This window comes from Lepidochelys kempii, chromosome 4 (assembly GCF_965140285.1).
Source record: "Lepidochelys kempii isolate rLepKem1 chromosome 4, rLepKem1.hap1, whole genome shotgun sequence".
NCBI classification, from domain to species: domain Eukaryota; kingdom Metazoa; phylum Chordata; order Testudines; family Cheloniidae; genus Lepidochelys; species Lepidochelys kempii.
Genome location: NC_136383.1, coordinates 64775322 through 64789327, shown reverse-complemented (window position 1 = coordinate 64789327; position 14006 = coordinate 64775322). Strand labels below are relative to the sequence as shown.

Sequence of the window (14006 nt, the reverse complement as noted above, 5' to 3'; positions counted from 1 at the left end):
TCACCAGTGCCTTGTATAAAACCTCCTTATCTCTACTGGAAATACCTCTCCTGATGTATCCCAAGACTGCATTAGCTTTTTTCACGGCCCTATCACATTAGCGGCTCATAGTCATCCTATGATCAACCAATACTCCAAGGTCCTTCTCCGTTACTTCTTATTCATGCGGCCCCAGTTTATAACTAAAATTCTTGTTATTAATCCCTAAATGCATAACCTTACACTTCTCACTTTTAAATTTCATACTATTACTCCAGTTTACAAGGTCATCCAAATCTTCCTGTATGATATCCCGGTCTCTCTCTAAATTGGCAATACCTCCCAGCTTTGTATCATCCGCAAACTTTATTAGGACACTCCCACTTTTTGTGTGGAGGCCAGTAATAAAAAGATTAAATAAAACTGATCCCTGAGGAACTCCACTGGTAACCTCCCTCCAGCCTGATAGTTCACCTTTCAGTAGGACTCGCTGTAGTCTTCCTGTTAACCAATTCTTTATCCACCTTTCAATTTTCATATTGATTCCCATCTTTTCCAATTTAACTAATAATTCCCCATGTGGCACGATATCAAACACCTTACTGAAATCTAGGTAAATTGGATCCACTGCGTTTCCTTTGTCTAAAAAATGTTACTTTCTCAAAGAAGGAGATCAGGTTGGTTTGGCACGATCTACCTTACACTTTTGTAAAACCATGTTGTATTTTGTCCCAATTATCATTGACCTCAACGTCCTTAACTACTTTCTCCTTCAAATTTTTTCCCAAGACCTTGCATACTACAGTTGTCAAACTAACAGGCCTGTAGTTATGTGGATCACTTTTTTCCCCTTTCTTAAAAATAGGAACTATGTTAGCAATTTTCCAATCATACGGTACAACCCCTGAGTTTACAGATTCATTTAAAAATTCTTGCTAATAGGCTTGCAATTTCATGTGCCGATTCCTTTAATATTCTTGGATGAAGATTATCTGGGTTCCCCGATTTAGTCCCATTAAGATGTTTGAGTTTGGCTTCTACCTCAGATATGGTAATATCTACCTCCATATACTCATTCCCATTTGTCATGCTACCATTATCCCTAAGATCCTCATTAACCTTATTAAAGACTGAGGCAAAGTATTTGTTTAGATATTGGGCCATGCCTAGATTATCCTTGACCTCCATTCCATCCTCAGTGTTTAGCAGTCCCACTTCTTCATTTTTTGTTTTCTTCTTATTTATATGGCTATAGAACCTTTTACTATTGGTTTTAATTCCCTTTGCAAGGTCCAACTCTACTTGACTTTTAGCCTGTCTTACTTTATCCCTACATATTCTGACCTCAATAAGGTAGCATTCCTTGCTAATCCCTCCCATCTTCCACTCCCTGTATGCTTTCTGCTTTTTCTTAATCACCTCTCTGAGATGCTTGCTCATCCAGCTTGGTCTACAACTGCTGCCTATACATTTTTTCCCCTTTCTTGGGATGCAGGCTTCCGATAGCTTCTGCAGCTTTGATTTAAAGTAATCCCAGGCCTCCTCTGCCTTTAGATCCATAAGTTCTTCAGTCCAATCCTCTTCCCTAACTAATTTTCTTAATTTTTGAAAGTCAGCCCTTTTGAAATCAAAAACCCTAGTTGCAGATTTATTTTTGTTAATCCTTCTGTTCAGTTTGAACTGAATTAGTTCATGATCACTTGAACCAAGATTGTCCCCCAGAACCATATCTTCTATGAGGTCCTCACTACTCACCAAAACCAAATCTAAAATGGCATTCCCTCTAGTTGGTTCAGCAACTACTTGATGACCTCTGTGTTTTTGTATGTTTATCTCAATTTATACACACAAACACTGTGAGTTCAGGCTTTCTTCTGAGATTTTTCTATTGTTGATTTCAAACAAGCCATAAAATATGAGAATCATCACTCTGGTTCCTAGCTAAAACTAGGAAGATTTTGAAAACAAAACCACTCTTTTTTTTTTAAACAAAAAAACAAAACAAAATTGATTCAAAATATTTCAAAACTGAGTGTTTCAGGCTTGATTCTGATTCAAGTTTCAGACTTATTTTATTCAAGTTCTTTCATCCGTTCTTATTGAAGTAGTGATAAGAATTAATATCTGTAAAACAGTGTAATGGCATAAAAGTTCTAGCCAAGGATGTAAAATGGATAAGTCTGTATATTTTATCAGTATGCTGCCTCCAGGAAATTGTCTTATAGCTTTAAACCTGTAGCATATTCTTATATTCAGAATATTTCTCAGTAGTAGATGTTAGTGAGAGTTCATAAGAACTGATTCACTTTAATAAAGTCTGCTTATCTTCATGTCCATGGTCTGTATAATACAATTCAGTTTAATTTTTGCTGATGTAACTGTGACATTAGCATTCATGTACATTTATCAGATCATCGTGCAGTAGAATGCATGAAAAGGTAAACAGCTTCTACAGTGTATACAGATAATACTTTCAGTACAAACTTTATAGTTGACCTGATAGCCTAACTAAAATGATTTTTTTCTCTTTAGCGTTCACAAAATATCTAAATTCTTTGGTTTAGATAACCATAGCAAGGTATTTGTGCACTAGGGAGTGATTGCAGGCACCAGTGCAACATTGTTTGACATTGAAATGATTTGTAATTCTAAGAATATATTCATTTTTTAAAATCTGCTCAGTTTAGCTTTTGTCTGAGGATTGCATAGTTTGCCCAGAGATCCTCACTTGCAAAGACAAAGCCCAGATAGAAGAGAAATTCATGTAGCAGAATAAACAAACAAATCTTCCAGGACAAATTGAAAAGTGATGGCATGCATATACTGAATACTTAGACAGTCTTAATGGCAATGAGTCTAGGTTTCTTGAATATAGGATGGACTGTCATGATCCAGCTATGGGGAGTTCTCATACTCTTCAACCATCCGGGAGATGGTCTTTAATGTTCATGTGCGTCAAAAGATACATTTTGAACTTCAAAAGGTTATGTAACCCTACATTTAATATACTTATTGTCATCCCACAGTTTGTATAATGAATTTAATCGCCAATGACATTGCACTCAGGATTCCTCTGGGTAGCAATAACATAAGACAGGACATGAATTATACTGAAATAGTAGTCAGCCTTGGATGAATTTGTGCCACCTCATAAGCCATGCTGATGGCCTTGATGTGGCAAAGCAGGCACACAAGTTTAGCTCTGTGCTATTGTACTCTATTAATTGCTTGACTAGAAGACCATCATATGACTGGTATAGCCCAATTCATTTGATAAATGATATATATGTTTCATATACAACATTATTTCATTTCAATCGCCAATTCCTAAATTGTTTATAAGGAAACAATTCTAATACTATTTTTGCAGACATAGCACACCAAGTGAATAACCTTTAGAGAAGGTTGTTCAATAGCCAAGTATAAAGGGGCTACAACCAAATGCATATGTATTGAAGTTGTAATTGCAGAATGATTAGTGCATAAGGCATAGGCCTGATTCTGCTGTCACTTTCAATGGTGTAAAATGAAAGTCATTGGAGTTACACTGGTGTAAAATTAGGGTAAGCGAGAAGAGGACTAGGACTGTAAAATCCATATATTAAAAAAATAAAAGGATTGGGGCAGATGAGTACAAGATGGGTTGTTGTTATTGTCGTTAAATATGACAGTGAGATAACACAACATATTGCTTATAAGGAACTTCAGTAAATGCAAGAGGCAGATAGTTGTCAATCTGAATAGCCTTTCTTTTACCTTTCTTTAAAGTGTAATCTTTTCTCCATTGAATATCTCCGTCTGTTTTATAATCTGCTCCTGAAATGGGACAGAGAAATCACCCAGAGGACTAATCTTTTTCTCATATGTAAATATTCTTCCATACCAAAAAGACTCTTTCTGCTCCTGATTTCTTGTTTTTGTTGTTGTGTTTGCTGTTACAGAACTAGGCACATTCAGTAATGATGCCCTCTGGGATGCTCTCTTCTTTTTTGTAGGTATTCAAAATAGAAAAGCAAACTTTTTTGTCTTAATGACATTAGGTTGTCATAGCCAGGATTTAAAAAGAGCATAGGAAAACAATCCTGTGAGGCATTTTAATCTGTGTATCATACATTTAAAAATACAATGGGATCCTTTTACAGGGAAATGTGTTACATTTCTGCCCAAGAAAACTGCACCATAAGAAAAGAAAGGACCTTTCTGATATCCTACAAAGGGTGCTTGGGTGACCTGATTCCATCAGTGGCATTAAGTAGGGGCTTAGAAAATGCAATTTCATGAAGTCTGGAAAACATATATTTTTAAAAAACCTCTGGCACTGGGTTTTATAGGGAGGCACTAACATCTACTGCTACAAAACAGGAAATTGACGTGAAATCTTGGTTAAAAACTGAGATTTTCCATATTAGAAAGTGTTTGAAAGGGACATTTATGGTTTGCTGGGAGTAAGAGGAACAAATATGAAGAGGACTGATGGATGGAAATATTTTTTTTTTTTTCGAAAAAAGGATCTTTAAATTTGGAAAATAGCAAAAGACAAATGTGAGGCACTTCATCAGTTTTATCTATTATTATATATGCCTAAATCGAACACTACAGAAAAAGTGACTGAAGGCACATCAGTAGCATTCTTCTTCCTATGAGTTTATAGGACTGTATAAGTCACCTCTGACCACATCATGCGTTGGGCCTAGTTTTGATCCATGTAGCTTAGAGTCAGATGGTCCTGTGATTACAGCACTGGGACATAGGAGAACTGGGTTTGATTAATGCCTCTTGCACAGATTTCCTGGGTAAATTACCCAATCTCTCTGTGCCTCAGTTTCCACTTATAAAACAGGAACGATACTTCTTTTTATCCACACATGGTCTGTCTCGCCTATTTAAATGATGACCTTTTCAAGGCAAGAACTGTTTCATGCTCTGAGTATGTATGGTGGTTAGCATGGTCACAGTCGTCATTGATCTTGATCCGAGCCTCTTGATTAGAGGTGGGCAAACTACGGCCTGCAGGACTGTCCTTCCTGGCCCTTGAGCTCCTAGCTGGGGAGGCTAGCCCCTGGCCCCTCCCCTGCAGCTATGCTGCCGTGCAGGCAGCATGGCTAGCTCCGTCCAGGCAGTGGAGCTGCATGGTCTTGCTGCTGTGAGCGGCATGGTAAGGAGGCGGTGGGGTTGGATAAGAGGCAGAGGGGTCCTGGGGCAGCAGTTAGGGGACAGGGAGCATGGGAGGTTGGATAGGCCTGGAAATCCCGGGGGGCCTGGCGGGGCATGAATAGGGGTTGGCGCAGTCAGGGGACAGGGAGCAGGGGGGGTTGGATGGGTCGGGGATTCTGAGGGGGGCAGTCAGGGTGTGAAAAGTGGCAGGGGGCGGATAGGGGGTGGGGCCAGGCTGTTTGGGGAGGCACAGCCTTCCCTACCCAGCCCTCCATACAGTTTGGCAACCCCAATGTGGCCCTCGGGCCAAAAAGTTTGCCCACCCCTGCTCTTGATGCTACTATAATAAAAATAAATTTAAAAAAATCATGATAAACTATAATAGGTTCCTATGTTTAAAAAGGTAAGACACAGATATTAAACTGAAGCCGGAGCTACTAACAAAGTTATAAACATTATTCTTTCCCCTGTGTCCAATAAGGATGCAGATTCATAGATTTTAATGCCAAGAGGGACCACTGTTATCCTTTAAGCCAGGTTTGCATTTAATATTTAGATCGAAGTAACCACGTCACTCAGGAGTGTGAAAACCCAGACCCCAAGAGAGGCATAGTTAAGAAGACCTAACCTTCAGTGTAGACATGGCTAGGTTGATGGAAGAATGCTTCCTCCACCTGGTTTCTGCCGCTCGGGAAGGTGGATTATTTACAGCAATGGAAAAGCCACTTCTGTTGCTGTAGGAAGCATCTGCACCACAACCCTTGGTAAGTTATTTCAGTGGTAAATTACCTACACTGTTAAAATTTTGCACCTTATTTTTAATCTGAATTTATCTAGCTTTAACTTCCAACTATTGGATCTTTTTATATCTTTGCTAGTTTGAAAAGCCCTCTATTACCAAATTTCTGTCCCCCATGTTAATACATATAGACTGTGATCAAGTCACTCCTTAACCTGATCTTTGTTTAACTAAGAAGATTGAGCTTCTTGAGTCTTTTGTTTATAAAGCAGATTCTCCAGTCCTTTAATCCTTCTAATGGCTCTTCTCTGAACCCTTTCCAATTTTTGAACATCCTTTTTGAATTGAAAGACACAGTATTCCATTAGCGGTCACACACCGTGCCAAATACAGAGACAATATACCCTCCCGACTCCTACACGATATTCTCCTGTTTATACCTCTAAGGACAATATTTGTCCTTTTGATCATAGCATTGCACTGGGAGCTCATGTTCAACCGATTAACCACCACTACCCCCAAGTCCTTTTCAGAGTCATTGCTTCCCGGGACAGATTCCCCAACCTGTAAGTATGGCCTACATTCTCTATTCCTATATGTAAGACTTACATTTAGCTGTGTTAAAACACATTTTGTTTGCTTATCCTCATCTTACCAAGCTATCCAGATCACAGTGTATCTGTGACATGTCCTCTTCATTATTTACTATTCCCCCATTCTTTGTGTCTGTATATTTTACTGGTAACGATAATCAATAATGGAAAAGAACATAAACATGTTAAATAGCATAGGGCCAAAACTGATTCTCATGGTGCCCCATTAGAAACGTACTGACTTGATGATGATTCCCATATACGGATACATGTTGAGACTTTTCAGTTAGCCTTAATTATATTAATCAAAAACTGGCTATGATGTTTTTCATGAAGGTCACGGAAGTCACGGAATCTGTGACCTCCGTGACTTCAGCCCACAGTGGCTGGGAGCTGCAGAGTCTCTCCGCCACTCCTTGCTGCCGTGCACAGTGGGGGGACCCTGCAGCTCTGAGTCTCCACTGGCGGTGGGGCCTCTGGAGCTCAGAGCAGGCCCCCGCAGCTGCCTAGCCACTTCAGGTAGTATGGAAACCCTGCAGCGGAGCTCCCCATTTTGTCATGGGTATTTTTAGTAAAAGTCAAGGACAGGCCATGGGCTTCCCTGAATTTTTCCTTATTGCCCATGACCTGTCCATGACTTGCTAAAAATATCCATGATGCAATTTTAGCCTTAAATATATGTGCCGTGTTGGGTTTTTTCTCTATACAAAATTACAGAATATTACATCAACCTTATTACGTTTATTAATCAAATTTTTGTCATCAAACAGATATTAAGTTAGTTTGAAAAGATCTATTTTCCATAAATCCTGTTGCTTGGCATTAATTGAATTACCACCCTTTCATTTTTATCAATCAATTCCCATATCAGACAATCCAAGATCAATGTCAGGCTAATAAGCCTATAATTGCCTGGGTCATCCCTTTTATGCTTCTTAAATATTGGCACAACATTAACTTCCTCCCAGTCCTTTGAACTTCCCCAGTGTTCTAAGACTTATTAAAAACCAACAGTCCAGAGAACTTCTCAGCCAGCTCTTTTAAAACTCTTGGATGGAAGTTATCCGGACCTGTAGTTTTAATAATGTCTAATTTTAGTAGATAATATTTAGTATATGCTCCTTATTTACTGTTAGAATGGATATTATATCATACGATATTACAACACCGTCTATTTCCAAAATACAGAACAGAAACATTTATTGAACACTTCTACCTTTTCTGCATTATTATTGACAGTTATACAATTTTCAATTATTAATGGACCAATACCATTGTAAGGATACCTTTTTGTTCTCAATATATTTGAAAAATACCGTTTTATTGTCTTAATTTTGTTGACTATAGATTTCTCCTTTTCTGTTCCTGATCAATTTTCTAGAATTCCTAGCTTCTGATTTATGTTTGTTACTATCAACTTCCTTTTTCCACCTCCTCTCTTTTTAAAGAACTGCTTTCCCTTTCCTTCTAAACCAGGTTGGGTTTTTAACCAATGCGGCGTTCTTTCTGAATTATGGCTTTTTAGCCATCTATTTAACTTCTCTCCCAACTGATATGATTCTATTTCATTCAGCTTTGTGAAACTGGCCCCTTTAAAGTACTAGGGATGAGATCCTCAAAGCCTTTTAGGTGCCTAACTCCCCTTGAAATCAATACGAGTCAGTTACCTAAATACCAGAGGATCTGGGCCTAAGTATATAAATTACAGGTTTAGACTTTTCTATTTGCACATAGCAAATGTAATCAAGTCACGATCTTTTGTAGCTAAGCTACCACAAATTTTTAGATCTGTTGTTACCTGGGGTTCTTTCAACCCAAAGCTCTTGGTAACTTTTACTCTGTGCAAGGTGGTGTCCGGAAATAAATCAGGGGAGACACGGTCGTCCGACTGATAGATGGTTGGCACAAACAGGACAGCACCAGAGTGCTTTCACTTAAAGCTAAACTTTACTTAGTCTCAAGCACTTACATATGTCCACAACAGGTTAGTAAAACACCCTCAACCCTCGATAATTACCAAAGCTGAGTGTGGCTCTCGAGTGGCACAGCAGCAGCCCATCTGTTGGTGGGGAACACAAGATGCATCCAGAGGGAGAGTCCCATCCAACTACCTCAAACTTTTTCCCCTTATTTATACATTAGTAATATAATGACATATCACTTAAAGAAAACTTGTTAAGCAGTTTCAAACATCAAGCAAGAGATTTCCTTCTGGTCATCGATTAGCCAGGTGTTTTTTTTTTTCAGAGTTTGCATGCCTTGAGGCCATTAAAATGCATGCATCAGCACGTTCAACAAAATTCTTATTAGGAAGGACATGGAGTCAAGCTGCCCTTTCTGTGGCACCCTAAACCCCCTCCCCTCCTGCCTTGGTTAAGCTAAGGCTGCGGCATGGCCAATTTACAGACTGCTGACTTGGCTGCTTTTAGCAATAAGCAATAGTGGTTTCAGGCACTTTACTGGTTTGCCAAAATCTCCCTATACGCTGTGATCAGTTCTTTATCTGTCAAGATGAGGTTTAATATAGAATTTCTTCATATTGGATGCAAAACTTTTTTCATTAGGAAATTATCTTCTATAATATAATATTTAGAAATACCATTGATGTTTTAGTATTGTCAGCATGAGACCTCCTGCATATGTCACTCAAATCAAAGCTCCCCCCCCACCAATTACATAGCTTCTTTTTCACATTATAGATAGGATGACTAGCTCCTTAAGCACCTATTATCTATGATTTGGTATAGCAGATACCAAATTAGTATCTCATCTTGTGCTTTATCTATTAGGACATTATCCCTAACATTCAAGATCATTTACTTTTGAGTTGTCAGTGATTCAAAAAGTAAGGCCATTTTTGACACAGTACCACTCCCTCTCCCTTTTTGCCCACTCATTCTTTTCTAAATGGGTCATAACCAGTAGTTTTAACTTTCCAAACATGCTAATCTTCCCACCAGCTTTAAGAAATAATGACTAGGTTGAATTTATGCTCATTAAAGAGCAATTCCAATTCCTTTTGTTTGTTACCCAGGCTCCTAGCATTGGTGTATAGGTGATTAATGAATTTCTTCTCTTCATGTCCTTTGGTTCCTTGATTAATTTTGTTCTCAGCATCTTGATTTTATGTTAGATGAAGGCTTATTTGTTCCCTCTTTTCATCTTCCCCTATATCCATTGTATAGCAACTGAGAATCTGACAATAAGGACAGGTCTCCTCAACAGGAAAAAAAGCAAGTAAGGATTAAGCCTAGAGCTTTTAGAAATGTGAGACACTCCTGTGCCAGTCTCAAGAACAATAGTGAATGTGTTTTGGCAGCTAATCTTGATTCTGTGCCATTTCTGTTGAGTGCCTGCAGAATCTATCTGCTAATCTCCTCAGAACATGAAAATATCCTCTTATCCACTGTGTGTGTTTGAGCCTACCATCAGGAGATCAGAAAGACTGCAGTGATAGCAAAGTTGCAAGATAACTTATATGGGATAGGGCTTAATAAATTTTTACTTGGTCTCCCAACAGCACTCCATTATTGACAGTAAAGGGAAAGAAAGCTAAAAGAGAGCGATGATTTTAGAGAGATGAAAGAAGATTCTGAGGGTTTTTTTATTTGTCTAGTGTTCCCCATGTGCTAGGTGCCTCACTGACACTTTGAAAGAAACAGTCCCTAAGCGTCTGTGCTTGCTAACTAAATAGATATCATTGTGACCGTGGGGCACTCTGTATTCATACCCTACATACTAATGTAATAATTTTTGTACAAAATACTCATTGTGGGGTGTCATTTGAAAATTAATAACACACTGGTTAATATCATTATAAAAATATGTGTAATATTCCTCTGTGGAATTATGGATACCCACTAATATGCTTTAAAGTCTGTGATGTCACTAAAATGTGCGTAAACCAGGCATGTCAGGAAGAGTTGATAAACAGGTTTTCTCCTGACAAAGAAAAGAGGCCGACACCTCTGATCAGATGTGGCCCAAATTCAATGGACTATTCATTTGTATCAGAAGTTGCAGCAGGAAGAGAGTTTGCATAGTAGTAATCACCAGTGGGTAGAGAACCAGCATGGAGCCTTATCTTCCAGATCTCATTGCTTCTATATTCAGCAGGAACATTATTTGAGACTTGAGAAGAATATATTTCAAAGGTACACTGAACTACATAGAGAGGGAGAACAAATGCCTAAGTTATCCTTCACCTTAAGGAGACACAGAAACCAAGGGATTTGATCTCAGTGATGAGTTATTGCCTGGCCAACCAGTAGAAAGCTGGGAAAACTGTGGGTCAGAGAAAAAATATCTTGCACAAAGACTGTTTCATGCTAGATTAAGTTTTAGACTTTTAGATATGTGTTCTCACTTTTGTTTGTAACTATTTCTGACCTAAACTTGAACTCACTGGAAACCTCTCTCTTTTTGGCTAAATAAGTTAATTTTACTTTTTATTCTAAATCAACCCAGTACTGTGTTTGACTTGAAGTGGTTATTAACACCAGCTAACACAACAAGCTGCTGTGTTTTTGTCTCTTTAAAGGAGTAATGGACCTTATTACTTCTCTGAATGTTCCAGGAGAGGGCTGGACATTTCAGGGTGGACAGTTTTGGGTCAATGTGAAACTGGGGGTGTGTTGGGGTCACTTGGCTAGTAGTAACCCAGGCTGGTGTAGACCAGAATGTGGCTGTGGTATAACAAGTAATCTGCTGGAGTCCCAACTGGTGAACCAGGGCTGCTTAATACACAAACACTCATTGCATGCTTGTATGCTGGCTAGGAGAAACTAGACAGGGAGCTACAGCAACAAAGCATTTTAAGGCACTTGGGGTTATAGGACAAGTGGTGATACAACCTCTGACTGGTCTGGTTTGAACTCCAAAACATGACAATTATACAGATTAGCAATTGGGGACAAAGGCAATAACAAATAAGCAAGGAGATCAAGGTTATAAGTACACTTTTTAAAATGTTATCTGTCTGTGATCCCTCTGTTCTAATCAACACTAGCAATGCTTTTTCCACTTTTCCTAGTTTCCTCCTTCCCCATATATGCCACATTCACCTCCATAATCCCCAGCAAGGAGTGAGAATATCATTCGGAAACAATATGCTCTATAGTCCAAAACCTATAATTAGTCTCTCATTCCAATAATAATGTATGGGAAAGGCCGGGATCACCAGAGAGGCTAACATATTGTTCCATCTGCGTGATAGAAGGGGAAATTTAGTACTAATACTGATTTGTTCCAGCTGGTTCATATTAGTTTCATTTTTACTTTAGAGTTAACACAAAATAAATTTCCCCATTTGAGGATGGTACAAGAAGGAATAGTGAAAAGAAGTTATCTGGCTGAATGCAAATGTCAATAGTACATATTCTCTCACAAAATTCAAAATAAAATCCTTTAATGTAAAAAGAAATAAATTGTGAAAGATAATCTTTGCCAAGACTGTAGTTAAAAAGTTGAAGTAGAATACTTCATTGACTTTTCACTTCTTGGGTAATAGGAAGTTCCTTCACAAATCCAGATTATAGCATCATATGACTAAACTCTGGCCCCTTTGTGTGCCCCAGCATTAGGAGAATAAAAGGGATACCCACAATCCCCCAAAGAGATATTTCCAGAACTAGAATTGTGGACCCCTGGACAATTACTCCCACTGATTCTGTGCATTTGTGTGGATAGAAGTGAGCTTTAACTGGTTTGCCACACCTCTTAATTGGATAGAATAAAAGTTAAGGGGCAAAAAAAACAAACAAAAAAAAAACCAAAACCAAAATGGTTGGGTTACATCCACAGTCCAACTCTACAAAGAATTCCAGTTTCTCTGAATATTCCAGTCTTCCTTGTCTTCACAGGTCACCAACGCAGTAGAGAAAAGAGGTGCCTGAGAAAAATCTCAGCCAGTTCTAGGTTGAGTCTTGGTGGTGGACTAGCAAAGGATTGTGCTGAGGCCTCCATTTCTAGTGATGACCTTCTGAAGCCTCACCATTCACTGGTAAATATGAGAGTGGAAAAAACCTTGGATCTTCCTGGCTCACTCCATCAGGTGCAGAAGACATCCACCTAGAAATATTTGTGAAAATTTACGTCTGGAAATATATGTTATAAAACAACTGTATTTTCCCCAAGCTTATTTACCCTACACTCCTTAAGAGGCAATGTATCAGTGTTCAGTTGACAAGGCAGATGATGGCATATCCAAGCATAACTACCTTTATAGAAACAGCACACAAAGATAAATATTTGCATATGATAGCTAGTCTTTGTAGAAAGCAGAGCTTGCAGCTGATGACACGAACAGTTTCAAGATCAATTCCCCAAACAAGACTACTTATAGATTAGCTGCTTATCACTTACAACTTCCCGTTTTACATGTGACAGTTACTTATTACTTTTGGTTGTTGCAAATTTCCAAGCACATATTTGCAATATCCAGACTTTCCATACTGCTATTAGTACATTTTATAGTTAAAAACACTTGCTTTGATAAACAAGATATTACATTAAGAAACTAAACTTTCCATTCTGACTACTATCAATAAAAGCCAAACATCTTAATTTCTTCATTCTATATTATTACAAATTATTCTGAAAGTTTTCTAGGGGTTTGCTTCACTTAATAGATCTTTGCTTAGCAATAGACCCTTTGTTATACATTAACCTTTTGTTATCCCCCTCCCGCCCCGATCCAGTATTTTAGCTCCTAAACCTTTCATTAGGATGTCAATGCATGCCAGCTTCTTTTAAAGGTTTGCCAATCTTTGTGCAATTAGCAGCCAGGTTTGGTGTGGACCCACTCACTCCCTACTGGTCTTGGGGAGGGATTAAAAGTTTTGTTCAAAACCACACGAAACTCAGCAGATTTCACTTGAATCAAATCTAGAAATCAAAGCAAGATGCAGGGGTTGTGTCCACACAAACTGAATCAAACAAATGACCAAGAACAAGGTTAAATCCCCTGAGAATGGGTATCTTACTTTTATGCAGTTCTAGTCAGCATGTGTGTGGCTTCTCTGAACTTATTTAGTCAGAAATAGTGTTAAATAAAAAGGGATTTCTTCTCTCTTTATCAGATTGTTTTATATCAATTGCTATATTTTACTATAAAACATTCTTTATTGTTGCATAATTCCTGTATCACATTGCTGTTTATACTTGACAAAGATGAAAAAAGCTATTAATACAAGTACATATTCCATACCACTTATTCTACTTTCTAACCATAACTGCTATCGAGATTTATCACTGAGAAAGAGTCACAAGACCAGAACATCTATTAAGTCATGGTGATGGTGTGTGACCCTACACATGCAACAAAAAAGTTAATGTATGCCTGATAGTCTAATTATGTTATCTGGCTGCACCAGGAGGGTGGTCCAGGCTTAATTAAATATGAAGACCAGCTGGGAAAGGAACTGAGTTGTGACTATGAAGGAAGGACATCTGGAGCAGAAGGGGATTGGGTTGGCTGTGAGGGACTAGAGGGAAGGGTTTGGCTGTTTGCTCAGGCTGGCTGTGCTAAACTGGCTGGTCAG

At 38.5% G+C, this 14006-nt stretch overlaps 1 long non-coding RNA gene across 1 annotated transcript in view; it reads right to left on the bottom strand.

The window, feature by feature from the left end:
* Window positions 1-7191: 7191 nt before the first annotated feature.
* LOC140910493 (uncharacterized) overlaps window positions 7192-14006 on the bottom strand; it is a 66434-nt gene continuing 59619 nt past the window's right edge. The window contains exon 7 of the long non-coding RNA XR_012158607.2: window positions 7192-12534. This is a non-coding gene — a long non-coding RNA (uncharacterized LOC140910493). The remainder of the gene's footprint in view (window positions 12535-14006) is intronic.